This window comes from Pseudopipra pipra, chromosome 8 (assembly GCF_036250125.1).
Source record: "Pseudopipra pipra isolate bDixPip1 chromosome 8, bDixPip1.hap1, whole genome shotgun sequence".
NCBI classification, from domain to species: Eukaryota; Metazoa; Chordata; class Aves; order Passeriformes; family Pipridae; genus Pseudopipra; species Pseudopipra pipra.
In genome coordinates, this window is record NC_087556.1 from 1580792 (window position 1) to 1607714 (window position 26923).

Here is a 26923-nt window from a genome sequence, read left to right on the forward strand (position 1 = left end):
AGTTCAGGCCAGGGAATAGATATTATGTGAATGCACAAAATAAAGGCATAAGTGAAAGTTTCCAAACATGCACAGTTTCAGGATGGAGCAAAGAGAGTGAAGGGGCTGGGAGTGACCTGGTGCTGCTGCCCCCACCCCAGGAGGTGTGGAAAGGATGGCTGAGGGATGAGGCTCTGCAGGATGGAGTTTAGGATGACTGTGGCTCAGTGGGTGGTGCTGGATGCTGCCTGTGGAGGGAGAGGCAAAGCTCTGACACTTGTGAATCCACCTCTGCCTGAGGATGTCCACCCTAAATGAAACCCAAACCCAATAATTCAAGGTCTACTCCACCTCCACACATTCCCCAATGCCTTCCTACCAAGCCACGACTTCTAATAGCCTTGGAGGTTTTAGGGGCAAAAGTTGACAGAGTAAAGGGAAAAAACTCCCAATCCCAAAGCCATGGTAACTTCCCTGGATGCAGCACAGCCTTGCAGGGGCTGTGGGTGCCTGGCAGCACCCCCAAGGTCAGGGGGGAAAGAGCCAAACAGGCTGTGGAGAAGGCTCAGCCATAATTTGCTGGGAATATTGGATAGTTACCTCTGAGGAGATGGGAACTGGGATTTTTCCTTTCAAATGCAACAACTCCCCAGCTTTGCAGAACCAGGGAAAAGGTCTTAAAACCCTTGTTCAAGTTTCAGGTTCTGTTTTCCAGCAAAGCCTGTGTAGATGAGCTCACGTGTCCCGTGGTGTCTCTGTCCCAGGGAAGCTGCTGGGATGTAGCACCTGCTGCAAAAAGCATTCAGAAAGTTAAAACCAGCTCAAAAATGTGCCTCAGTGCCTAAAGCTGAGCTCCAAAGACTGATTGAAAACTCCCAGCCTCCTGCCTTATCTAAAGGGACCTCAATGCTCCGGGCACCTCGGGTGTGGTCCCAAATCCCTCCAGGGGATTAGGCTCAGGGTCTGTATTTTATCCAGGAGCTGTTAAGTGGCAAACATGCCAGGAGCCCTCAGGGCAGGGGCTGGTTGGGATGCTCCTGTCCTCCAGAGCTATCCCAAAACTGCCAAAATTAGCAGAGCATTTGCCTTGCTTTCCACTCTTGTCTGCAAAATAGGTTTTATGTGGTAGGTTTTAGGCAGAGCAGTTTCCCACGGAGACAAAATTTGGGCATGTGGCCCTCAGGCTCAGAAGCAGCAGTGCAGCCTCAAAAACTAGTTTTTCCTTTGGAAGTGCCCAGTGCTGTCACCCCTGGATGACACCAGTGCTTATGAGCCAGGATTTAATGTGGAATAGTGAAGCAGATCTCTGTGGTCACCCCATATTAGCGGGGTTGTATTAATCTAAGTTTGTGGTTTCCCATGTCTTCAAGAGTCCTACAGGCTTCCCAACAGCAATGGGATTTCAAAGCGGTTTGGTGACTTCACACTGGCTGGGAATGTCCAGATTCCTGCAGACTCTTGGGCTGTGCATGCCCAAAAACGGATTTGCAAATGTGATCCACTATTTGTTTTCTCACTTCTTCCCACATAGAATAGCCATTGCTCAGCATCACTGGGGCTTTGGGGGAAGACTCTACACTGTGCAATTGGAGGGTCCAATAGGAGCAGGAGGGGAGGCCTGGGAAGGTGATGCTGCCCTGGCTCCTGAGAGGAGCAGGATGGTTGCCCGACCTCCAGCTGCAGCAGCTGGAACTGTTCCTGCCTCTCCCGTGGCAGGGCTGTGGAGGATGCTGAGGGCTCCCCCCACCAAGGAATAGAGGAAGTGAGGAGAAGAACAGGGAGCAGAAAATAGGTTATGCCAGGGGGAATGGGGATTAAGCAGCCAGATTTCCTCTACATAAATCTCTCTGTGAAGGGACTCATTAAAACACAAGCTCTTCCCAACACTGCTCTCCCTCCGAGAGAAATGCTCACGGGTTCTTCTAGATGGAGGTGCTGGGGTTTGGGGAAGAATTCCCGTCCTCTCCTGTACCCCACTGACTGGAGGCTCCCCTGGCTTGGCCTGGAGGTGAAACCCTGCCAGTGCAGGGGTGGGTCCACACTCTCAGGTCACAAGGGGTCGTCAGCCTCCTGGGACACCTCAAAGGTGTCCCTGCAGGGCCAAGTGAGCATGAAGTCCTGGTTGCAAAGCCCTGGTCCAAGCCAGGTGACTTCAGCTCCTCAATATTCAAATCTCCTTTTAGGATCTTTGGCACCTCATCATCAACGTTGGGAGGGTTGTTCCCTCCACCTCCCCCTCGTGCTTCTTGCAACCCCCATGAAATAAAGTGGGCAAGATGGGTCCATTGTGAGTGTCCCAAAGCGAAGCAGGGGTGAGGGTCATCCTCCCACCTTCATCCTTGCAGGATCCAGCTCTTACCACCACCACCCAGTAACTCTCGGGGCACACACACATATTTATGGATTTCCTAGACATTCTTTGGACACACTGTTTGTACACAATGGACGAGACCAAGGAGAGAAAATAAAACCCAACCCAACCCAAAGGCAGCCCTTCATGCTTTGTTTTCTCCCACAGTCGTTAAGTGTTAAACCAGCATCTGGATGCTCTATAAATGTGTTATTTGAGGAGAGAGAGAGAATTCCCCAGAAGTGTTTATTTGCAGTGTCTTCGTCCCTGTGGCAGAGTGGCTGTTCGTGGGGCTCACTGGCAGCTCTTTGCATTGAAGTGCCTCTTTCGTAGTCTGGGTGTCTGTGCAGCTGCCAGAGCCAGCAGATCACCACGTTAAAAATCCACGGCAGCCTCATTAAGGAGCCGTGTTGAGCAACATCCGCCAGGGAGCTCGTGGTGGAAGCCTTGCTTTAAAGGCAGGACTCACTTGCTCAGGCTGGGAGGGATCTCTGGCACAGTGATCCCTCTCCCTTTTGCTTTGGTGGCCAGGAGGAGTTTGTGTGGTGAGGAGGGAGAGATGCTCAAGGCACCTTTCACTCTGCTGCTTGCACTGGCACAAATGCCCTTCTCCTGTGAGGAGCTGGGGGTTGAGATGCTGTGGCTGCTTCAGAAGCTGCAGGTTTGGGCTTCAGTCCCTTTGGCACATTAGAAAAGTAACCCCAGTGGTGTCTTTTTGGGGAGCTGGGCACCACCCCACCTCACCACGCTCATGACACCACTGTGAGGTGAGGAGGGATGAGGGCAGGTTTGAGCTTATGGCCAATAAAAAGATCTGGAAAAAAACAGGGGAGGAGCTCTGGTGGGTGCCTGGTACCTGTCAGTCCCCTCCTGTGTGAATGGCCATTCCTGTGGCAGCCTTGAATGCCCTTGAAGGACCTCCAAGCCTAAGACTGACCGAGAGGCTCCCTTGAGACCTTGGAGACACCTGGGCAGTAAGGAGTTCATCCCAGAATCCCAGGATGGTTTGGGTTGGAAGGGACCTGAAAGCTCATCTCATTCCACCCCCTGCCATGGGCAGGGACACCTTCCACTAACCCAGGTTGCTCCAAGCCCTGTCCAACCTGGCCTTGGACACTTCCAGGGGTGGAGAATCCATAACTTCTCTGGGCAACCTGCGTTGCTGTGCCTCAAACACTGACAGCCACCCGAACAAACAAGTTGGAACAGGATGTGGCTGGAAAGAGGGACCTTATGGAGGTGGGCCAGCACCTTTCTGACTGTTCTGGTCCATGGTGACCACACAACATAAAGGACAGCACAAGTGGGGTCAAGAAATGGGCATGAACTGTCAACTGAGGGTCAACCCAGTCTCTCTTTCCTCTTCTATTCTTTTATTCTTCTTATTACCAGAAAATAGGGGCAAAAAATATGCCAACATTCATGCTGAGGGTGTAGTTTGTTAAAAAAACTTGGTGAATTCTCTTTTTGGAGTCTCTTGGCTTTTGGTGTTCTTTTTCAACCATGAATCTTGAGCACTCCTTTCCATGTAGGAGTGGGACCTGAAAGCCATTATGATATATATATATATATATATATATATATATATATATAAAGTTGCAGTCAAACAGCAGAGGGAGAAGCCTTCCTTTCCATGTCCTCCTCTGCTTCACCAGCTTTTGGAGGAGGAGAAGAGCAACGATGTGCTCCACAAGCCTGGGAAATGGCTTTGGAGGGCACAACCATGAGCATGGCCAGAGTTTGGAGATGGAGCAACAGAGATTTGCAAGGCAATAATTCTCTTGGACGTCATCTAAAACAAAATAAAATAATCAGTGTGAAAGCACTGCACTTCTCCTGGTGTGTCAGAGCAGTGCTGGTCTTCAAGGACCATCAGGACAGGCTGCTGGGAAAACAGGAAACGAGTTGCGTGGAAGAGGCCAAACCCAATCACATCGCTGTGAACACGGTTCCAGCTTGAGTTTTGCATGTAACTTGAAATACATGGTCATATTTCCTAATGTGGAGTTCCAAACTAATTGAAAACACGTCAGCTTCATTAAACTGAAGCTGGGTGGCAAGGGAAAAATCTGATGTGCTGGATGGGAACTGCTGCTGAGTTTGCAGGGGATGAGATGCTGCCGTCCTTGGTCGGCGGTATTTTGTTGAAAACCCTACAGGGGAAGGAAGGAAAGCAATGAACAGACTGCAAAGTCATCAAAGAGTTCTAAAATAAGCTTGAGTGTCCCGTTTTCCACAGCACTCACTGGATGTTCTTGTGAAGGATGGGGAGAGATCTGCTCCAGGCATTGCAGGAAGAGCTGCTTTCCACCAGAGAGGAGAAGAAACAGGTTGTTTCTGGCTTTTCAGGAAAAAGGATCCATTTGTACAATAGACATGGTTTGTCCCATAAATAATAATTAGCACAAAAAATAACTCCTCTTTAGTTAGTCTTAGGCCATGGGAAGAAGTTGCACAGCATCATGACTCGTGTCAAACATGCTTTTAATTATCTCCTGCATAGACCATCTCCAAGCTCTGGAGAGAAATAAAGAAAGGGATGAATTTTGTGTGATTGGATTTTATTTTGCTTGTTTGCCTTTTATTCTGCCCCCCCCAACATATGGGAAAGCACATAATTTTGCAATACCACTCTCATATATTATAAAGCAGCCTGGCTACAACCAGATGTGCTGCAGGAAAGGATTTCTGTTGTCTTCTCTCTTGGGACTGGGATTTGGGATTGTTCAGCTTGGAGAGGAGAAGCTTTGGGGTGACCTAATTGTGGCTTTCCAGGGCCTGAAGGGGATTACAAGAAACAAGGAGAGAGACTATTTCCAAGGGTCTGGAGTGACCAGATAAGGGGATTGGCTTCCCACTGCCAGAGGGCAGGGATAGATGGGATATTGGGAAGAAATTCTTCCCTATGAGGGTGGGGAGGCCCTGGCACAGGTTGCCCACAGAAGCTGTGGCTTCCCCAACCCTGGAAGTGTCCAAGGCCAGGTTGGACGGGGCTTGGAGCAACCTGGGTTAGTGGAAGGTGTCCCTGCCCATGGCAGGGGGTGGGACTGGATGAGCTTTAAGGTCCCTTCCAACCCAAACCATTCTGGGATTCTCTGATTAAAATGAGAACATTCAAATAGCAAGTCCTGGACTCTGCAGTGCCAGTCAACGTGTTTTCAAACAGCCCAAAGCCAGCCTGTCATTTCTTTCCAACCATCAGATTCAGCTCCTTCTATTCACGTAAAGACCTGAAGGGGAATCCATCTGTGATTAACACATTTTTCCAACCCTTTTGGATCTTCCTCCAGAGAAATAAAGTCTCTGTTGTCTTCCACCAGTGAATTCACAGAATATCAAAAAATATATCACTGTCCTGTGGAAAAACAAGAAAATCTATGGGCAAAATGCTGTGAGGGGGAGGAAAGTGGAGTTTCATCCTCTCTTGCATCAAGTGTGACTGTACCCTCAGCAAATATGGGAGGCAGTAACTTTATAGTTACAACGATTTGCAGAGTAACTTTGCAGTTATAACTATTTGCAGAGTGTGTAGTTTTCTCTCAGCTCAGTGGATTTTACAGGTGTGCTGCTAAGGCTGGGATTTGCTTAAAGCCTCAACTGTATGCTTTATAGGTCTAAATTTAAACTCTCTTCCTAAGGGGTTTCTAGGATTTTCACACTTTCAGAGCCAGCAAACTCAGCCAAATCTCTGTCAACAGCCCAGTGCTCTCCTGGACTTTTTTGAAACTTCATAGCTAATAGAGGATGCCAAAAATTTCCACTGATTCTCTCTCATATATTCAGTAAATATTCATCCTTCTAATACTCTCCCCAGACCTTGGGCTTAGGCTGCACCATTCAAAGAGCCCCTTCACCTGCAGTTCAAGTTCGAGGTGGGCAAACTTTGCGGTGTTTGAGGTTTGGGGAATTTGGCAAAGCCTGTTTCGGGTTCACGGAGTTTGCCTGCTAATTTAGGGTAGAAAAGTGCATTTCGCCACCATTCCAAATCACATTGTTTTTGTCCAGGGTGTACAGTTTACATAAAAAAAACCCCAACAACCCAACATATTTGTTTCCCTCAGGGAGTGCAGGACACCTCTCACAGTGCCCAGCAGCCCAACCAGCCTCTCTGTTTACTGACCTGTGTATATATAGTTCCCCCTCACCCTTTCTAAAGGGCATGTTTTTTACTTCACTCGTTCTCTAGGTTTTTTCCTTACTTTCCCACCCTCTTGTTTGTCAGGATTTAAGTGAAGCACAAAGTGAACTGCCTTTGGATTTCAGTGGCCAGGTAAGACTGAGGTAAGAGGTAAGAGGTCAGGTAAGATATGGGGTACATCTGCTATCCCGTTTCTTATCCCGGATATTCCAACTAAATGAAATGGAGCTCATACACTTGGAAGTTGCATCTTATGAGGAAAATCAGAGGAAACAAATATGCATAAGCTGTTAGGGATGTATTTTTTTACTAAGTGTATCCACTGATGAGTTGTGGCTGCCCCTGGATCCCTGGAAGTGTCCAAGGCCAGGTTGGACAGGGCTTGGAGCAACCTGAGCTAGTGGAAGGTGTCCCTGCCCATGGCAGGGGGTGGGACTGGATGAGCTTTAAGGTCCCTTCCAACCCAAACCATCCTGTGACTCTGAGATTCCACCAAAAAAGTAAAGTACATCAAGTTGCCTTGGTACAGTCAGGGCTCAGTTATCCTCAGGGGTTTTCCTTCAGGTATTTCTCCTCGTTTGAAATCCTGCACCACAAGCCCTGAAGTCAACTGGAGTGACTCTAAAACCTGTCCCCAGTCACAGCACTGGTGGCACTCGCAGTCAGCATCAACCATTAACCAAGGGAAATGTCACGGAATCATGGAATCACTGAATAATTTGGGTTGGAAGGAAACTTAAAGACCGTTTAGTTCCAAACCTCTGTCATGGGCAGGGACACCTCCCACCGGATCAGGTTGCTCCAAGCCCCCTTCAGCCTGGACTCTTTTTTTTCTGGTTAGAAAATCGTACCATTTCAGGATCCGGGAGGGAACAGGACTGGATCAAGGACCAAGATATCTTTTCCCTTGAATTCGCCGGCGGGGCCGGGGCTGGTCCCGCCCTGCCCCACTGCCGGGGAGCAGCCACCCCAAAGGCGGGGGGGACAACACGTCCCCCCTCACCTACAGTCTGTCCAGAGCGTTGCCAGGACCGACCTATTTATTCGCAATGTTTGCAATCAAAGGACTCGCCACGTTTTTCCCGAGGGGGAGCTCCTGCGGTGGAAGCGCTGTGAGACGGGGGGATGATTCACAGCTTTATTGAGGCGCCGTTGTTTTCACAGTCAGCTCTGCAAGCAATATATCATCCAGCGAGCAATATATCATCCCTGCCCGGGATGGGGCGACGGCCTCCCCTCACGCGGAGCGTCTCCGTTCCCCTCTCGCCGTGTTTTCCCTGCCAAACCCCCGCCTGGAGCTGGGAGAGGGAAGGGATGAAGCCGGAGGGTGGGAGCGCTGCGCTCGCGTTCCCCTCTGTGGCAGTTTGAGCCACATTAGAAATCCAAAATCCAGGGAACACTGCCTTGGTACCCAATCACCTCTGAGCCCCTCGAACTCTCAAGGGGGGCCAATTTCAAACTGTGACACCCTCGCAGCCCGGGTGTGTTCCCGGACTGACCATCCCAGCCCGGGTGTGTTCCCGGACTGACCATCCCATCCCATCCCGTGCCACGATGGCAGCGCTGACAGAGCTCCGGCTGCCTGCAGGAACCTGTGCCCGTCCTCCGGGAGATAATAAGGATCAGACCCGCTGGGAAGCGGAGTAAAGCCGCTGTCTGCCCCCTGCCCTCGGTGCCTGGAGGGGAGCGCACAGACCGTGGCCAGAGGTGCCCTGTCACTGCTGGAACCTCTTCTAATCCTTTTCATTTCTGCTTCAGCAGCAGTGCTTGTACCTAAACCTTACCAGTGCTTCACCCAAGCTCACAGACCCCGCGATTTCAGCTCTGCAGATGAGCAAAGGTCTGCTGTTAAAGAAGGGTGAGGGTGACACTTGCCAGTCAAAATTATCATAGAAGGAATCATGGGACGGTTTGGGTCGGAAGGGACCTTAAAGCTCATTCAGTTCCACTCCCACGTGGTTAAAAATGAACACCTTTGCTCACCAGAAACAACTCTAATCTGCAGAACACAATAAGTGATAAGGATCCCTGAAAGCCCCATAAGAGAACTCTGGCAGCTCACAAAGGCAAAGGCCACAAGGAGAATTAAAATGTGCTGTAGGATTTCCTGCCCATCACCCAATCCTCTCGGAAGTCACTGAATCATGGAATCCCAGAATGGTTTGAGTTGGAGGGACCTTAAAGCTCATTTAATTCCACCCCTGCCATGGGCAGGGACACCTTCCACCAGCCCAGGTTGCTCCAAGCCCCGTCCAACCTGGCCTTGGACACTTCTGGGGATCCAGGGGCAGCCACAGCTTCTCTGGGCAACCTGTGCCAGGGCCTCCCCACCCTCCCAGGGAACATTTTTTTCCCACTATTTTAACTTGTCCTTGGAGCTGGTAGAGGGTAGAAAAGTTGTTTTGGAATAAAAAGTGAAGCATTATAAAAAAAAAAGGGGGGGAGGAAATGTGGGGGAAACCCTGCATTTTCATGCCTTTTTCAATGGCCATAAATTGTTTGGAGAAATTAAAGAATACAGTTTAAATAAGAAAAAAAAGGTTCTCACCACAGTCTTATTTTTTTTTTTTTTAGGTTTATAATGATGCTTTCACCAATATTCTACCATCCCAGGGATGGTGGATGTTTCTCTGGAAACATAAAATATTCCTTTCCTCATGTTTAGAATGAGGGGATTGAGATACAGCTGAGGAAGGAAAGAAAGGCAAAGGAATAGTAGAAAACATGATGAGCCTGCTGCTGGTAGAAAATGTGCTGAAGCTTAATTAAATTAAATTATATTGCTTAATGCACCCACACTTCTTCCAGCATCCCATCCCATGCCAGCAGCGAGGAGGGACCTGTTGTCCCTTCCAAACTGATCCATTCTGTGATTCCACAATTCCAGCAAATTTTCTCAGTAGAAAGAGATGAAAGGCTTGGTGAGTCTTTCTCACCTACTTCAAACATGAAGCTGAATCTTCTGTTATAGAAGAAGTAGCTTTAATCTCCAGTGAGAATGGGACCCTCTCAGCAGGACAGTCTTCAGCCATTTCCCAAAATGTCTCTGAAGTTTGAGCTGTTCCAATGGTGCCTCTTCAGAACAGTGTTCAGTCAGACCAGGGCTGATGCTGTGGTATAGAGAAGGTGGGAAGGAGACACAAAATCTCCAGTTGAAGGCACACAGAATATGAACCAACTTCAACAGGAATAAAACCAGCCATTGATTTTGCTGCTTCAGTAGAATTTGAAGTCGGTCTCCTAATCCAAGGCCCCCTCTCCCACAGCTCTAATGACTTGAGTGGTGGTTCATTAATAGCTCTGCCTGACAGTAACCTAATTACAGCTTGAGCCCTCATCCTGCATCATTAGCAGGAGCTCTTGCACTTAATGCTGAGAATGATTCAGGTGAAGGTTTGCCTTCCATGACCTGTCATAAATAAGGGACCATTACAGTCCAACCCCCAGCCTTGATTTACACAGGCTGCTTGCTCAGGCTGCCAGGACTGAGCCTCTTAATACCTATTGTTACCCAGGGATTTCTGTGGAAGTCCATCTAGTTTAATCAAAAACTTGCTGCTTTTAAGAAGCTCGAGGAAAGCAGCAAGAAACAAAACCAATCCTGCCTGAATGGGTTTCTCCTACTCTTCATGTTTGCCCCAGCCTTGGATTATTAATTGCTGTGACTGTGATATGCTTTGATTTATTTAAATCAAAGCATGCTTCTTTGGCTGCAGTTGCTCTGAGTTTAACTTTAAATAGACATTGATACAAGACATAGTGATATAAAGAGCAGCTGGTTTTGATAAATGACATCCGGAGATGCATGGGACTACTGAACACAGAAACTCCCAAAATATCTGCAGGTTACTGTGCATCATAACACACACATTTATTTTCCTTACAACACCCAGAGCAAAACAGGAGAATTTATGAAAATTTCCCCATCTGCACCTGGGCATCATAAGAAACAAAGGAGGTCCCTTGTAAAGGTTTATTGAACCTGGGAGGCTGAGTCTTGCACCTATGAAGCTGCCAGATACTGCTCTGACCCTGCAAAGGATCTTAAAGTACATGTAATTAGGGCTGGTCTGTGTGGATTCTTCCTCCTCAGCTTGCTACAGTGAAATGCAAATTCCAAACCCACAAAGTTATACTTTATAATTATTATATGGCCTCAAGCTGCACCAGGATAGGGTCAGGTTGGACTTCAGGAAGAATTTCATCCTGGAAAGGGTGGTCAGGCACTGGCAGGGGCTGCCCAGGGAGGTGGTGGAGTCCCCATCCCTGACTGGCCGTGGCACTCAGAGCTCTGGGCTGGGGGACAAGGTGGGCATTGGGCACAGGGGGGCTTGATGATCTTGGAGACCTTTTCCAGCCTAAATGATTCTGGGATTCTGTGGAACTACCTAAAGTACACTGATAACTCCTCTGTAGACAGGCCCCCTGGGCAGTGTTTCCCTTCTGCAGCCCAGTGCAGCTCTAGAGGCAGCACATGCTCCCCGTGATGGCTGTGGAGCACTGGGTGCTCTGCCTGACTGAGAGGACGCTATTTTTATCTTCCAAACATCAAAAAAATGGCACCTCAGAGTTAAAACAGCTCCAGGCTGAGAGAGAGGGCTCAGGGCCAGGGATCTCCCACACTTCAGTGATCCCTCATGTGCACACGCTGGAGCCGCAGTGCTGCTCTCAGGGACAGGGGGGGATTGTTGGGGTGTCTGTGCAGGGCCAGGAGTTGGACTGGGTGATCCCTGTGGGTCCCTTCCAGCTCAGCATATCCTGTTTTCCTATGTTTCTAAGCAACTGGCTTAGAGGAAAATAATCAAACATCCTAAAAATTTAGTGTTTCCATGATTTTAGAAGTCTGAGTACAAAGGTGAAGTTGTGAAAGTTATTGGGGTGGAATTTCAAATCCACAGTATTATTTCCTTCCTTCAGGCTCTCTGGGGCACAGGGGTTGGTCACCACCAATAAAGTAACTTGAACACCTTCCTGCTGTCAAAGGCAGAGGAGAATGCAGAAAGTGGGACATTGGCAAAGGCATTCCCATGTGGCCAAAAATGAACATTGTTGCTCACCAGAAACAACTTCTTTAATCTGCAGGACACAATCAGTAAGTGATAGGGATCCCTGAAAGCCCTATAAGAGAACTCTGGCAGTTCACAAAGGCAAAGGCCACAAGGAGAATTAAAATACGCTGCAGGGTTTCCTGCCCATCACCCAATCCTCTTGGAAGTCATTGAATCATGGAATCCCAGAATGGTTTGAGTTGGAGGGACCTTAAAGCTCATTTAATTCCACCCCCTGCCATGGGCAGGGACACCTTCCACTAGCCCAGGTTGCTCCAAGCCCCGTCCAACCTGGCCTTGGACACTTCTGGGGATCCAGGGGCAGCCACAGCTTCTCTGGGCAACCTGTGCCAGGGCCTCCCCACCCTCACAGGGAACAATTCCTTCCCAATATCCCATCTCACCCTGTGCTCTGGCAGTGGGAAGCCATTCCCCCTTGTCCTGGAGCCTCAGGATAACCAGTCACCCAGCTCATCTCCTGGAGAGCTACTCTCATGTGATGAAGGCATTGGTTTCCCTGCAGGTCATTCAGTCTCTGAACTAATTAGCTGTTATTAATGCTATAAGGAAAAAGAGTGAAACAAAGAGCTGCACAAGCCAGGAGTTTTGCTAAAATCCGTGGTGATACATTTTCTTCCAGGTCTGAATGTGGTTTGTAATTTGTCAAGACCCAAAACTCCTGCTCTTGGCTGTTCAAGGACAAACAGGAATTAAAAATATGAGGCCCTGGGATACAGGAAGGTGCAGTGCCCATGGTTTGCTTTCATGTTCAACAGAGCTGCCATCCAACCAGGCTTTGATTCCCTGAGGACCTGAATTGAAAAATGTGATTTATAAATAAAGGGAATCAGATCATGAAGACGCAGAACCAGGTATTTCTGCTCGAGTGTTTTCATAGTGTCTTTTGCAGCACTACAAATATAAAAGACTGCATTACATAAACATTGTCTGCTTTTACCAACCCAGAGTCTAAACAAATTCATCCTCATTGGCTCAGTGCAAGGTTTCATCTCTCAAGAACAGACAAGGAACCAGAGTGTTTTATTTATTTTTTAAAATTCATCATTTATTATTACAGCACGTTCTCAAGCATTTGATACTTGTCACATAGGAGTGTTTTGGGACACAAAAACATGCCACACGTGTAAGGCCACTTGATTTTGCTTGTCTGGCCAAGAACTGTACAAGAAGTTGGGTTTGTACTTTCAAACCATTGGAAAACCCTCACCCCATGCACGTAGTTTAGAAAATATAGAGGGAGAGATGCATCTTTATGGATGAGTGACTGGAATCTCTGCCAAGGTGAGGACTGGGCACAGGGAGATGTGTTGGGTGGTGGCCACAGTGGAAGGGTTGTGGCCAGACTGCCTGAGGCCCAGAATTGCCCAGCAGAGTGGGGGGACTGCAATCTTTGGGAATAGGCTGAGCTTGTGTGAGGGCACCTCCAGACCTTCCCAGGAACCCTGGTCATGGACTGGACATGAAACACTCATATGGACTCATGATCAAGGGACAGACCTGACCACGGAGGTCATCACACAGGTCACCCAGGAATGCAAGACACAAATGATCCACGTGAGTGAAGTCTCCCTGGAACAGAGGGTGGTGGTTGGGATATCCCCATGGAGAGGGTGAGGTGGGATGTTGACCGTGTTGGATGGCTGCCACAAACCTGCCGAGGCAACCACTGCCTGCTCATGGTGCTGGTGGAAGTGATACCTGGTGTCTCAAACATGCCAACCACACCAGCACCCGAAACACCAGCCCAGGCCTTGAAAGGGAAGTTCTGGGGGGTCACAGGACCCCAGGAAGGGTGGAGTCAGACGATGGGACACATCTCCAAAATAACCCCATGGACTCCTGGGCCAAGAAACACAGCAGTGGGGGGGTGTAGCCCACCCCCTGTGAGTATCAGGGGATACTCAGATGTGTAACCAATGAGGGACCTGAGCATGGAGCAAATGAGGAAGGATTTTTCAGGGTCTGCACAGGATGGTTATGGCATTAACTGTGCTCAGAGCAGCCCCCATGGAGCCCTGCTTTGCATGTGTGATTGGTGGCACAGCTGAGGCTCCTGCAGGGCTCTCACAGTGCCAAGGCTCCTCCTTCCTCCCCACTCCGAAGTCAGGAGGCTGGGTGTGACCTTGGGAAAGGCCACAGATGGGACAGCTACCCCAAACTGTCCAAAGGGCTGTCCCACACCACATTGCATTGTCTTCAGTGACAAAACTCATGGAAAGAAGGAGAAAGGAGGTGGCACACACCCATGGTTATGGCATTTGTCTTTCCAAGGAAACACTGCACATGCACATGTGCAAGTGCCTGAAAACCCTCCTGCTGATGGAAAGAGTGAAGGAATTCCTCCTCTTGCTTTGCTGGCACACATGGCTTGTGTCTCCATCTCAATCCATGGGTCTTTCCCCCTTCCATTTTCCTCCCCACACCCTGGGAGAGGGGAGTGTTTGGTCCCTGACCAGGGTCTCCTGCCAGCCTGGCCACGGACACATGGGTGTGTATCCTGACCCTGCTGGCCTGTGCCAGACCTCAGTCCCCACAGAGGATGTCCCTGCACTGGGACTGTCCCCAGCCACACTGTCCCCGCTGGCTCCGCTGCAGCGAGTCCCTGGGCTGGGTCAAAGGTTGGAACAGGGACAGGGAGGCTCCAGGCACAAGGGAGAGCAGGAAAAAGATGCCAACTGCTCCAATTACTGCACATCACTCAGTCCAATACCTGGAGTTGTACAAATGTGTCTCTTGGCTGTAAATATTTGGTGTTCACTCAACCTGTGCCACACCCAGCGGTGCTCAGGGAGGGAGCTGCTGCCCAAAGCTGTCCTGTGGTTACACACAACTACAGCAGCTGGATTTCCACAGTGAAAATTCACTATGGAACAAAATAGGCTGAGACAGGTGGATCTTACCTGAGAGTGTGTTTTGATTCTACATGTTATTTGATCTTTAATTCCTTTTAGCACAACATCTTTCAAGGAGCCTTTTTTCTTTTTCCCACTGAATTTCAAGGCTCTGATCTGTCCCTCTGACCAGGTGTCAAGCAGCTGCTGTTCAAATTCACAACAGGTTTGCAGTCCTGGCACACTACAGCTCCATCTTAAGATAGGATATGTAGCCTACATAAATGCTCACAGTTCCCAGGCAAGGGAATTCAGGGAAAAGGTAGGGATGAGCACCTGTGTCTGTATTGATTAGCCTGAGGCACTGTGTATTATCAGGTAGAGTGTCTGAGAGATCCTAAGCAGGCTGAGGGAGTTTGACAGCTTCTGTAGCCTCATCTGCTCTTTTCAAGATGACCTGAAAGCCATGGCGTGCAAGATGGGTCCATGTCAGGGAAGACAGGGATGTGTTTAACTCTGTTCTCAGCAGTTCTGGCCTCAAGGGCTCTGAGGGGGACACGTGTACACAGGCACCATAACATTGATGGTCACCCCTTCTGCCTGTGACACAAACCCAAGGGCCACCCTGTGGAGCTCTGCTTTGGCTGTACATTTATTAAATGATGTTAAAGATGTATTTTTGTTTGCCATATGGCATCATCCATCTGGAGCAACTCTTGGGATCCAGGAGACATCGGGTGAACTCGACAGCTGGTGGATCATGACTCCCTCTGACTGAAGTTTGTAGGGGTCCCTGAGGCTCAGCAGCAGCTGCTCATAAAATATTGACTGGGATGATGTGCAGGGAAGGAATGAGGATAAGGTGCAGGCAAATGAGCCCAGTTTGGCCAAGGAAAGGCAGGCAGGAGAGGGGGACCGTCTCCTTCAGGTGAGGAATGTTGGGATCACTGTGGTCTGTGGGGGTGGCTGGGGCTGTAGGCCAGGTGAGCACATGGGACTTTGCAAGAGCCACGTGCTGGTTACTTCACTAGGAGCAGAGGCTGAAGGCTGTGCCATCATCCTGCCAAGGGAGTGGCACTGCCTCTGACCCAGGAGAGAATAAAAGGGTGGTGTCTCCCTAGCTGAGGCTCTTTGCACCAGTTTAGCTTGAAGGGTTGCCCTGGTGAGTACCTACACCCTATAGGAAAGCACAGGGGCTTTTTCCAGGTCAGGTGATTTCTTCCCACCACGGGTTGGTTTCAGCAAAACCAGCTCTTGTTTTGTTGCTGGTGTTGCAAGACCCAGCTGATGCCTTAATCCCTTTCTCAAAGGGGAAATGGAATTAATCTGACCCTTTAAAGAGTAAAAAAATAATCAGAACTTGCAATGGAGGTGTCTGCCCAGCAATAGGGTGGGAAGCTCCTGGGTTCTTGCCCAGAGCTCTGTGGGGGTGGTTACCAGCTGAGGATTGGGGGTGAGGAGCTCTGAGCCCCGAGGATGGGGTTGTTCCCTTGGGACCAGGGTGCTTGGGCAGCTGCAGACCTGATGGTCCATGAGTTCCCTCACTCAGCATCCTCCCCTCCTGTACTGGAGGGACCCTCAGGGCCAGGACAGGGCACGAGTGGTAAAGGCTTGGTTTTGGCCCCAGGAGAGCCAAGAGAGCAGGTGGGGATGCTGCCAAAACACGTGTAGAGGGGGGGGCTTGGGGGAGCTGGGGATGCTGATGGCATGGAGGGGAGCAGGGATGTGCTGGGGGTTCAGTGCTGGCTGCCAGCAGGATTCCCAGGACTGGCACTATCCATTAATCCCTGTCTGGCCCTGCCCAAGGGGCAGCAAGCACTGGAGCTCAGTGCTTGGCACAGAGGAGGGCTCAGAGCCTTTAGGGCAGGGGGGGCAAGAGCTAAGGAAATAATAACAGGAAGCAGAACAGGGATCTCCAAGTGGGACTAGCAAAAATGGTGAGGGCTGAAACAATTTGCAGACCACGTGGGAAGGGTGATCAAGGTGATGGGAAATGCTCTCATGTTCCTCAAAAGCAGGAAGGCAGCCTGGCAATCAGTAGGACCACTCGGAGGCAAAGGTGGGAAAGGGGCACTTAGGGATAATTAGGCTGTGGAGACACAGAAACACAGAATTATTACGGTTGGAAAAGACATCTAAGATCACACCAGTGACTGCATCACCCTCCCCTTCTGGAAGCACTGGAGACATCATCAGGTGGGTGCTCAGAGGAGCAAGGTCACTGGATTTACACTCCACACGTGATTGAGTGGCATCACTTGAAAATCCTGAAGGAATTCAGCTGGGACACTGCAGAATTCCCAGCCAGGGTGTGTAACCTCTTACTGGGAACTGTGCCATGCCAGGCAGGCAGAGGGGAGGGCTGGGAGGGTTCCTTGGAAAGCACTGAGTGTATTCCTTGAGGCTGTGACATCAAGCCAGTCCTGTTGGTGACTGGGAAGGGAAGCATCACGGAAATTTCCTGGTTTGGGGGTGATGCTGAGCTCTTCTGGGTAGTCAGATCTTTGCTGACAGCGAGAAAGTCCATCTGGATCTCTCCCCCTGGAATGAAAGGGTAAAATGGAGGTGGAGGAGGGGCAGTGCAGACAAACACCAGCAATGTGTTTAAGGGCAGCAGCACCACCAGGTTCAAGAGGTGTTTGGGATCCAGGGCATCTCCCTGGAAACTGGAGATGGACCTTAAATACAGCCAAGCTCCTGTGCTGCCCATCAAGAGGGTTTCCAGTGGCAGCACCCTGATGGTGTCCCAAGTGGCATCACTCCTGAAGGCTCCCTCAGCCTCTCAGAGGGAATCAGGGCTGTGGGTTGTGCTGGAGCCCCACCCCTGCCCCTGGGCAGGCTGAACAGAACCCTGCCTGCAGCAGCAGGGACCCTGGAGCAGCTGGCAGCAGCAGCAGGGACTCTGGAGCAGCTGGTAGCAGCAGCAGGGACCCTGGAGCAGCTGGCAGCAGCAGCAGGGACCCTGGAGCAGCTGGCAGCACACACTGTGCCACTTGGCTCTGCCAAACTCCCACCAGGACGTTGGCGCCCGGCAAGTGGGATATCCCAACCCGGGTTTGGGAACGCTGCTGAGGAGCTGCTGGGAATGTGCCATCTCACACCCTTTGGAGCTACATGTGGTACTGGGAGCCTGCAGAAGCACCAGACACCCCCGTGGGACTGAACACAGATGAGAAATGAGGTCATTGCCCCAACTGCTGCTGGGTGGCTGCTGCAGGCACTAATCAAACCATAGAAATCTGATTTTGCTATTACAAGAGCTGAGTCAATGCACCAAGGACTATTTCCAATGAATTAGCAGGCTTAGGGAGCATGAGCATGTAGAAATCCCTGAGCAGTGGCTTGGATCCATGGCTTTAGTTTGTAAATAAGAAGTGTTGCCATAATCAGTTCCCTGGGATGTGATCAATTAATTTCTGTTTTTCTGATCAGAGGAAAGATAAACTAGGGAATGCTTCTTACCAACCACGGGGAGTTTCCTTGTGTGTTGTAAATTACCTGAGTTTTGGAGAAAGGTTTCCTTCTTAAATCCTCTACTTCTTTCTTTTTATTCATAATATGTGCACGATAGTAATGTGACATTGCAGTTTAACATAAAGCAACATTTTAAGTCCCTTATCAGATGTATATAAACTAATATACAGGTCATTATATATATAATACAGTAATAAAAAGGAATAGCAGCTAGGACACCTGGAACTGCAGCAGATTAGCTTGTGAACTATAATTATTAATGATGAACCACAGTTATAGAATGGCTTGGGGTGGAAGGGACCTCAAAGACCATCTCATTCCACCCCCTCCCATGGGTAGGGACACCTTCCACTAGACCACGTTGCTTAACAATTCTTTCTCTCTGCTTTCACACTTTTCTAAACTTCATATTTCTTGTAATATACTTTTTTTCAGTAATAAACACCCAAATCAAATAGAAGGAAGGATTTGCTTTTCAAGATGATTGCAACAAGGATGCACTGCTGGACAAGACACACATCACTCCCTTGCGGGATCCAAACCCTTTTAAAGGGAAAAGTTGCCTATAACAGCAATATCAGTTTCTTAAAGTACATGGCTCTTCCCCATGTACAGCCTGGGGCTGGGAGGGTGTTCTAACTTGCCAAAAACAAGGGAGGAACAACAGTATCAGAGTCAAACTGCCATGAGTGCTCTGTAAACTCGTGTTTATACAAACACGTGAGCAAGTCCCTCGCTTTGAGTGTAAAGTTTCTCAAATTTCAGGGCTTTAGATTTCTACATGTACAAACAAATAGTAAAAAAAATCAAATACTTGGCACAGGAAGAATCTGGGGTTTTCCTGATAAACAGTGTATCATGCTGTTTAATCAACAAAATCAATTAACACTTCAAAGGCAAGCATGGACTGACTTCTGCTGCCACTTGCATCGGGAGCAACGTCTCTTCAATGGAAGGGATGTTGGTTCCTCAAATGACATCCAGACTGTTTCACAGGATCATTAACATTGGAAAACACCTTTAAGATCATCAAGTCCAACCATCAACCCAACCCCAGCACTGTGTTTCTCGTGTTCCTTTTAGTGCTGGCACTGATGGCAATGGAATCAGCTTGAGAGCAGCAGCCAAAAGGTCCTCCCAAAGGGAATGAGAAGAACTGTCACATGGGGGGACAGGACACTCTTCCTAGACTTGACGTGCCACAGGTATCATACTGGGTCAAATGCATGGAGTTTGTAAGGAAGAAACATGCTGGGTTTGTTTCTCAGCTCCTCTACCTACAACAGCACCTTCCTCAGTGCCTCGGCATAATAATTGTCTCTACCACTGTACAGAATTCCTGCTTTGATGGGGAAAAAATCCTAGTGTAGGGCCCCTGATGGGGAAAAAAATCTTGTCTAGAAGGGTTTAATTGGAAGGGTTGGGTCCATATAACATTTTTCTTTCCCAAAGCTGCTCTTCTACTCCAGAACCTCAAGTGAGAGACACAGCGCTGGGGGGAACATGGGAGGGTTTTCTCTTGACCCTTGAGGTTCTGCACATGGAAATTAGTGCCAGGGAAAGAGATTAGTTGCATGACATAGCATGATTTTCCTGGGGCTACTCTTCGTGCTTTCTTCCCTCATAGCCTGCAGTGCAGACATAGCAAGCAATCCACAAACCGACCGGCAGTGGGAATCGTAGGGATGAGAGGAAAAGGAGACAGGGAGCATTTAGTGCTCCAACCCTCCTCCAAGGGAATTTCAGTGTGGGCTTTTCTTGATCAAAGTTCCTACCCCACAATCTATTGTAATTTATGTGTGTTGGAGGCATACAATAATGCTGAGCTAATGTGGTTTTGTACTTAAGTAAACATGTTTTTGGAGTTCCTAATGCATGACAGAAAGGCCTGGATCGAGGGCTCTCCTGATTTAGGAGAAGAATGGAAAGCAGCTTTGTGAAAAGAGCAATGTGTCTCACTGAGTCATGCATCAGAAAGTCTGAAAATCAGTATTTTGGTCTTTGATGAGGAGCTGTTTCTTGTAATTATGGGGCTGAGGACCAAGCGTCCCATGGGCTCATCCCACTGTACCTGGGCTCTCCTGCCTTTGAAATTCCTACCATCTTTCTTAGAGCAGTAGAAGTCATATCCTCTCTTTGGACTGTAAAATGCAAACATCCCAAATGGGTTTTAAATGAGGGGAAAAGCACATCCCAAAAGTTCCCCTTAGCTGAAGGGATAAACAGTGGCATGTGCTGTCGTGGGCAGGACGTAAATTCAACACTACGACTTATTTTCCTATCTACTGGAGTCCCAGCATTTTTTAAATCCAACCGTGCAGCTGAGTAACACATTATTAAACTGAAATGACGTGGTATTTCTCATTCTAAAAGATATTTTTATAAGGTTTCTTTTGGAGTCCTCTTTGGGTAGGAGAACTTATCTGCAACGCTGACGCCAAGCCCAAGTCCTCATCACCGGTGGTGCTTTCCTTCCATTGCCTCAAACTGAGATAGTGAACTATAACGGGTTTCTGTTTGATGTATTTTTAATGTATGCTCTGAACGATCTCGTCTGATAAACTCTCATGAGAAAGGGACCTTCCACAGCATTTCCTAGCACAGCACATGGTTTCGATCTCCAAAGTAAACCACAATAAGAAAACCACGTGTTAACAGCGTGGGAACACCAAGAAGAGAGACCTTTCTTGCTGTGTTTTGAACACGATGAGATTTCTAGGCAGTTTTGCCCCGCTGACGTCTCTGTCCTCAGGGAGACAGATCCCAGAGCTTGGGTGGAATAACAAAAGCAACTGGAACGAGGAAAATGAGAAAACGTGCGTGTGTGTGAACTGGGAAAAGCTGGAAAGCTTTACAGATATTCCCTAGGTTTCTGTGAGGGGATGGAGTGATGGAGCAGTTGGAAACCAAAGTGCTGATGTATCCCACACATCTCAGAGTAGAAACCCGAGGGGCAGGAGCTCTCCTTCCACAAAGTTATGGCAAACCCTGGATTGCATTCAGGATCCAGGGATCCAGATGCATCAGAAATGCTCCTGAGACAACACCCACAGCAATTGGTCCTGAGTAATGCTGTGATCCTGCCAGTGGAAGGTGTCCCTGCCTGTGGCAGGGGGTGGAACAAGATGGTCTTTGAGGTCCCTTCCAACCCAAGCCACTCTGTGATTCTGCAATTATGGTTCCTAATTAATAATTACAGTTCACAAGCTAATTCACAGCAGTTACAGGTGTTCAAAATCATCAGACTGTTTCAAATACAAGTCTCCTCATGCAAAGATAACATTCAACCTCCAAATCCCCAGGGGAAAGGGAAGAGGATTTTGGAAAGTTGTCACTGTTTGCCCAATCTGATTTAATATTCTGCTGAAGGCAGGAGAAATGGACTGGACAGACCCAAATGACTTGGTTTTATCTTTTCTCCTAAACAGAATTGTGAAACAAGTTACAGCTCAAGAAAGAAAACACAGTAGGTGATGGCCAAGACAGTGACCTCCTGATGCCAACTGTGACAGGGTATCTGGTGCCAAGGTAAAACCTCATAGTTATAGAAAAGGAGAAAAGCACTTTCTAAACACACATACGCAAAATATAATCAATTTGTGCAAGTAAATGGGCCACGTTTTCCACTGCTGTCAAAGTGGCAGAATTCAACAAGTTATCATGGAATATCCAGAGCTGGAAGGGACCCAGAGGGATCATCCAGTCCAACCCCTGGCCCTGCCCAGGACACCCCAACAATCCCACCCTGACCCTCAGAGCGTTGTCCAAACCCTCCTGGAGCTCTGGCAGCCTTGGGGCTGTGCCCACTGCCCTGGGGAGCCTGGTCAGTGCCAACCACCCTCTGGGGGAAGAACCTTTCCCTGAGATCCAACCTGACCCTGCCCTGGCACAGCTCCAGCCGTTCCCTGGGTCCTGTCCCTGGTGACACAGAGCAGAGTTCCACTACAGTAAACAAAACTATCTCAAACTAAGCACATGTTTATTAAGGCACTTAAAATTAGGTGCATGCTCAAGAGCTGTGACTTGTGCTGAGAAGTGGGTTTGAAGTGTTCTCCTGAGCTGGGACTGCACTGATAGTCAGACAAGGAACTGGAGAAAAGAGGAGTAAAACCCAAAATAGATGCACACGCACACAAAAATGCAGAAAGAGCGTTTCTTTTTATGTCTGTCTGCTGAGCTTAGTGGGCTTTCTTGGCTAAGTCTGAGCTAAATATTACTGAAAATAGCACAGTACTGTAGTTATTTCAAAGCACTGTCTGTATTTGTTCTGTGCACTGGGTGGGCAGGAAGCTCCATTTCATAAATCACTTTCAACGAGGCAGTAGGCTATAAAAAGGGAGGGGTTTTTTTCCCTTTAGTGTTTTTAGTTCTGAACGTTCTGAAGTGGCACAGCCTGAACACTGGGAAGAGTTCAAAAAATATGTTTCTTGCTGCTCTACAGACCTTCTCTCACACACGAGAGACCCAGGCAGGAATCCCTGGGCTTGTAGGTTGACCAGGTCACGCTGCTTAGACTGGGCTAAAACATTTAAAAACTGCTGAAGAAAGGCAGATTTAGATGGGATATTGGGAAGGAATCGTTCCCTCTGAGGGTGCTGAGGCCCTGGCACAGGTTGCCCAGAGAAGCTGTGGCTGCCCCTGGATCCCTGGAAGTGTCCAAGGCCAGGTTGGATGGGGCTTGGAGCAACCTGGGCTAGTGGGAGGTGTCCCTGCCCATGGCAGGGGGTGGAACTGGATGGGCTTTAAGGTCCCTTCCAACCCAAACCATTCTAGGATTCTATGGTCCTATGGTCATCATTTTAAATATAAATATAAACAATTATATATATAATACAAAGAAACACAGATACAACATGTCCCATAGTAGGCAGGGGGTGGAACTGGATGAGTTTTAAGGTTCCTTCCAACTGAAAACATTCTGGCATTCTGGGATGCCCTGGATTCCCAGCCCTGTGCAGAGCCCTCCACAAGCATTTCCCAGGGCACTTCCAGCCTCAGAAGCCATCCGGTGGAATAATTGCCCAGGCAAGAAAACAGGTTAGTTTTTAGGAGTGTCCTGGAACACTTTTGGCTACAGTCAGGCAGGGATGTGATGCCATGTGAGGGGCAAAGCAGGTAGAAGAACCTACCTAATGCAGCGATTCTTGAGCTTTCCACTCCCAAAGGATCTAACTGCAGGTTAGGTTGCTCCCTGTGGTAGATATTAGGAACAACAGGATGGGAGAGAGGCAGAGTCATCTGCCCTCAGCAAGGAAAAGCTGCTGCCTGGTTTGGCTCGTGGAATCATGACTGATCCCACTTAACATCACCAAAACATGGAGAATCTGCACATGGGGACTGAAAATGTGCCCTGGGATTTTGACACTGGCTGCACGTGGGCTTGGAAAACACCACAGAGGAATAAATATCACTGGGGGTGGGTTTGTGTCCGGGCTGGCTGTTCCTGCCCAGGGTCAGGGAGAGTCTCACAACCAGGTTTGAGGGAGTATGAGGATGTCACACCTGAGAAATGTCATGCACAGGAACAGCCCCACCGAGACAGTCCTCCCAGAACTGCTGCTCCAGCTGATTCCCCACTGTGCCCAGCACTGGAAGGCTCAATAAAGCACAACCAGCACTTTCTGCACCCTGGGTTGCCCTCCCAGCCTTTGGCCTCCCCAGCTTCCTAGACTTGGGAAAGGTTTTGGAATCTCCATTCCTGGAAGTGTCCAAGGCCAGGTTGGACGGGGCTTGGAGCAACCTGGGCTAGTGGAAGGTGTCCCTGCCCATGGCAGGGGGTGGAAAGAGATGGTCTTGAGGGTCCCTTCCAACCCAAACCATTCCATGATTCTATCCATCTTTCCAGCTCTAAGAGAGCTTGCAGAGAGTTTGTGATGGTGGAATTCATGGTTCATGTTTAGATTAGTGCTCCACATTATACCTCAGAGGAGTAATTCTAAAAAAAAAAACCCTCAAACAAACCCAACTCCACCCAAAATCAGCAACTCCAAAGCTTTTCCTAAGCCCTGGTGGTACTCCCTGACCCGAGCCAGGTCTTCTGTGGTTCTGCTCTGTGGTTCAGGTTTCACCCTGTTGTATTAATTGATCCTGACTTAGAAGGGAACATCAAATGCTGGGAAGGCGCCTTTTATAGTTGGATCAAACCTTTTAATTTTCCACGGCAGTTATTAAGACTAATCATTAAACCCAGGCTGCTGGCTGAGCTCTGTTAGACTGAGCCTCCCATGCTCATCATTCCCTGGCTGCTTTTAGCTCGCTCCATTTGTCATTGGATTTCCATGGATTTGCTGAGTGCTGAAGTTTGCTTTTAAATTGTCTTCCAATCCTTGAAACCACACAATGAGATGAGCCATTGTCACTTGATTTGCAGAAAAGGAGCTATCTGGAAGCTGGTTCCAGTGGTTCTTCTGTTGGCTGAGTTCACTGTGTGTGGCTTTGATCAGAAACAAAATAAAACCTTGGAAAATTAAAGGCAGGAAAAGTTTGCCCCAAACCAAGTCTCTGAAATGTGAAAGCATTGATTCAAGCTGAGTGACAAATAGCAGAAGTCCTCCCTTTCTCCACAGTGGTGTAAACAGTTAGTTCAAGAGTGTTGTTGCTATTGTTACTTATTTACCGTCAAAATCATAGATATTCCTATTTATATTTTTATATAAATATAAAACATTTAAAGAAAAGAAAGCTCTGCATGTCAGACAACAACATTTCAGCTCTTCTGTCATTTAGACAAGGATTTCAGCCCCTCCAAAATGTAGTTAAATAATACTTTCCATATGAAGTGTATGCCATAACCTTGCTGAGGGAGGTGCACAGCTACTTTTTCACTACTCTCCCAGCATGCTGGAATTATGGATTTACAGCCTGAATTTCCCCACATCAGTGAAGTTTCATTGCACCCCTCAAAGCTGACAAGTGATGTGGACATGCTACACCACGTTCTGTTTGAACTCAGGTCGGCCCTAATTCTTCTCCTAAACCCACCATCACCTGAAAAATGGCACAGCTTGGAAAACCTGCAGGTTTTATCTTTAACATGTTACAGAAAGAGTAGGAACAGCACAAATCCTACTAAAGGCTTAAAGAGCAGCCCAGGCAGAAGGCCCTGGGGGTGCTGGTGGGGCAGAGGCTGGACCTGCCCCGGCCCAGAAACCCCCCGTGCCCTGGGCTGATCCCCCAGCGTGGGCAGCAGGGCAGGGGGGGATTCTGCCCCTCTGCCCCTCAGGGGAGACCCCCCTGCAGAGCTGCTCCAGCCTTGGGGGCCCAAAATAAGAAGAAACTGTTGGAGCAATTCCAGAGGAGGCCACGAAGTTGCTGAGGGGACTGGAGCACCTCCCCTGTGGAAACAGGCTGGGAGAGCTGGGAATGTTCAGCCTGGAGAGGAGAAGGTTGTGTGGAGACCTCACAGACCCTCACGGCATCTGAAAGGGCTACAGGGAAGCCAAAATATCAGGAACTGGAGTGAGTTCAAACTGAAATTTCTATTAAGGTTGGATATTGGGAAGAAATTGTTCCCTGTGAGGGTGGGGAGGCCCTGGCACAGGTTGCCCAGAGAAGCTGTGGCTGCCCCTGGATCCCTGGAAGTGTCCAAGGCCAGGTTGGACGGGGCTTGGAGCAACCTGGGCTAGTAGAATGTGTCCCTGCCCATGGCAGGGGTGAGTCTGGATGGGCTTTAAGATCCTTTCCAACCCAACCCATTCTGGGATTCTGTGATAGCCAGTACCAGTGATGATGTCTGAGCACGTCAGTCTGAGATGGTGTTCCTCGAATATTCTCCAGCTGCAGCTTTTGCTGGTTAAAATAACCTGCATTTTAAAAATGAAAAAAAATAAGTCAAAGAGCTGATTCTCAGGGAGCTGTAAATCCCCTCCCATCCCTGGCTCACCTGTAAAACATATAATTTTAGTCAGAGTCTCTATTAGGAAAACATACTGTTAGGACTTCATCCAGACACTTGTTTGAGATATGGATTGAATCTGGAAGATTGCAGAGAAACCAAGAAACTTGGTGACGAGAAACTGGAAATTAGTCTTGCAAAGACCTGGTGTGTGAGGTGAAGTTGGGGACCCCAGGTGAAGGATGCAAGTGCCAGGAGAGAGCAGCTCTGCACACCGGGACATTCAATGCCAGCAAGTTCCACCCAGGAAACAGGATTTGAGTCCCTCAAGAGGACAAAACACCTCCTGGCAGAGGAAGGGCAGAGGATTCCAGCTTCTCTCCCACATTCTCTGCCGTAAGGAACCCGCCTTCCTTTTTATGAGGAACTATGAAATGATGCTACGGAAGCAATTTAAGGAGAGAAGTTCCTGGGATGTGGCTTCAGGAAAAACACCTCCTATCCCATGCAGACTCCAAAAGAATTGTGTTTACAAGCTGTGTGCTGAGCTCCCCTCTGGCTTAGAAGACAACCAGTCTGAACACACAAAGGAGACGCAACGTGCCACCTACAGTAGCTTGTTTTTTAGGCCAGATTGATTAGGCCAGAAAGGTTTGGCAGGAGGAGTTTGCTCAGCTTTAAATCTGTATTTTACAGCTAGTTTTTAAAGTACCTCAGACTTTTTAGTACTCTTTTTGTGCTTGATACAATTTTCTCACAGAAAGTGCCCAGGACTTAAAAAGGTAAGAGGAAAGTGGAAGTGTCCAAGGCCAGGCTGGCAGGGCTTGGAGCAACCTGGGCTAGTGGAAGGTGTCTCTGCCCATGGCAGGAATAAGATGAGCTTTAAGGTCCATTTCAACCCAAACCATTCTGGGATTCTATGATTTATCAAATAACAACTCTCTCCCTAACACTTGACATCCTGCAGACATCCCTAATCACCCTCATCTTCCTAACGAGAAGATTTTAATTCAAGATACATATTTACACATTTTGTCTCTGCTGAAAATGTACTTACACCCAAAGGTGTCAAAACCACCTCAGGGACGTGGGGTTTCCTTTTAACTACCTCTAGTGGGACCTGGGAGCCAAATCCTTCAGAGAACTTGAGAAAAAAAAAAATCATGGAGTTCTTTGTGTTGAAACGGACTTTAAAGATCTTGTTCCAACCCCAAATGCCACTCACTAGCAAGTCTTCCCTCCCTTTTC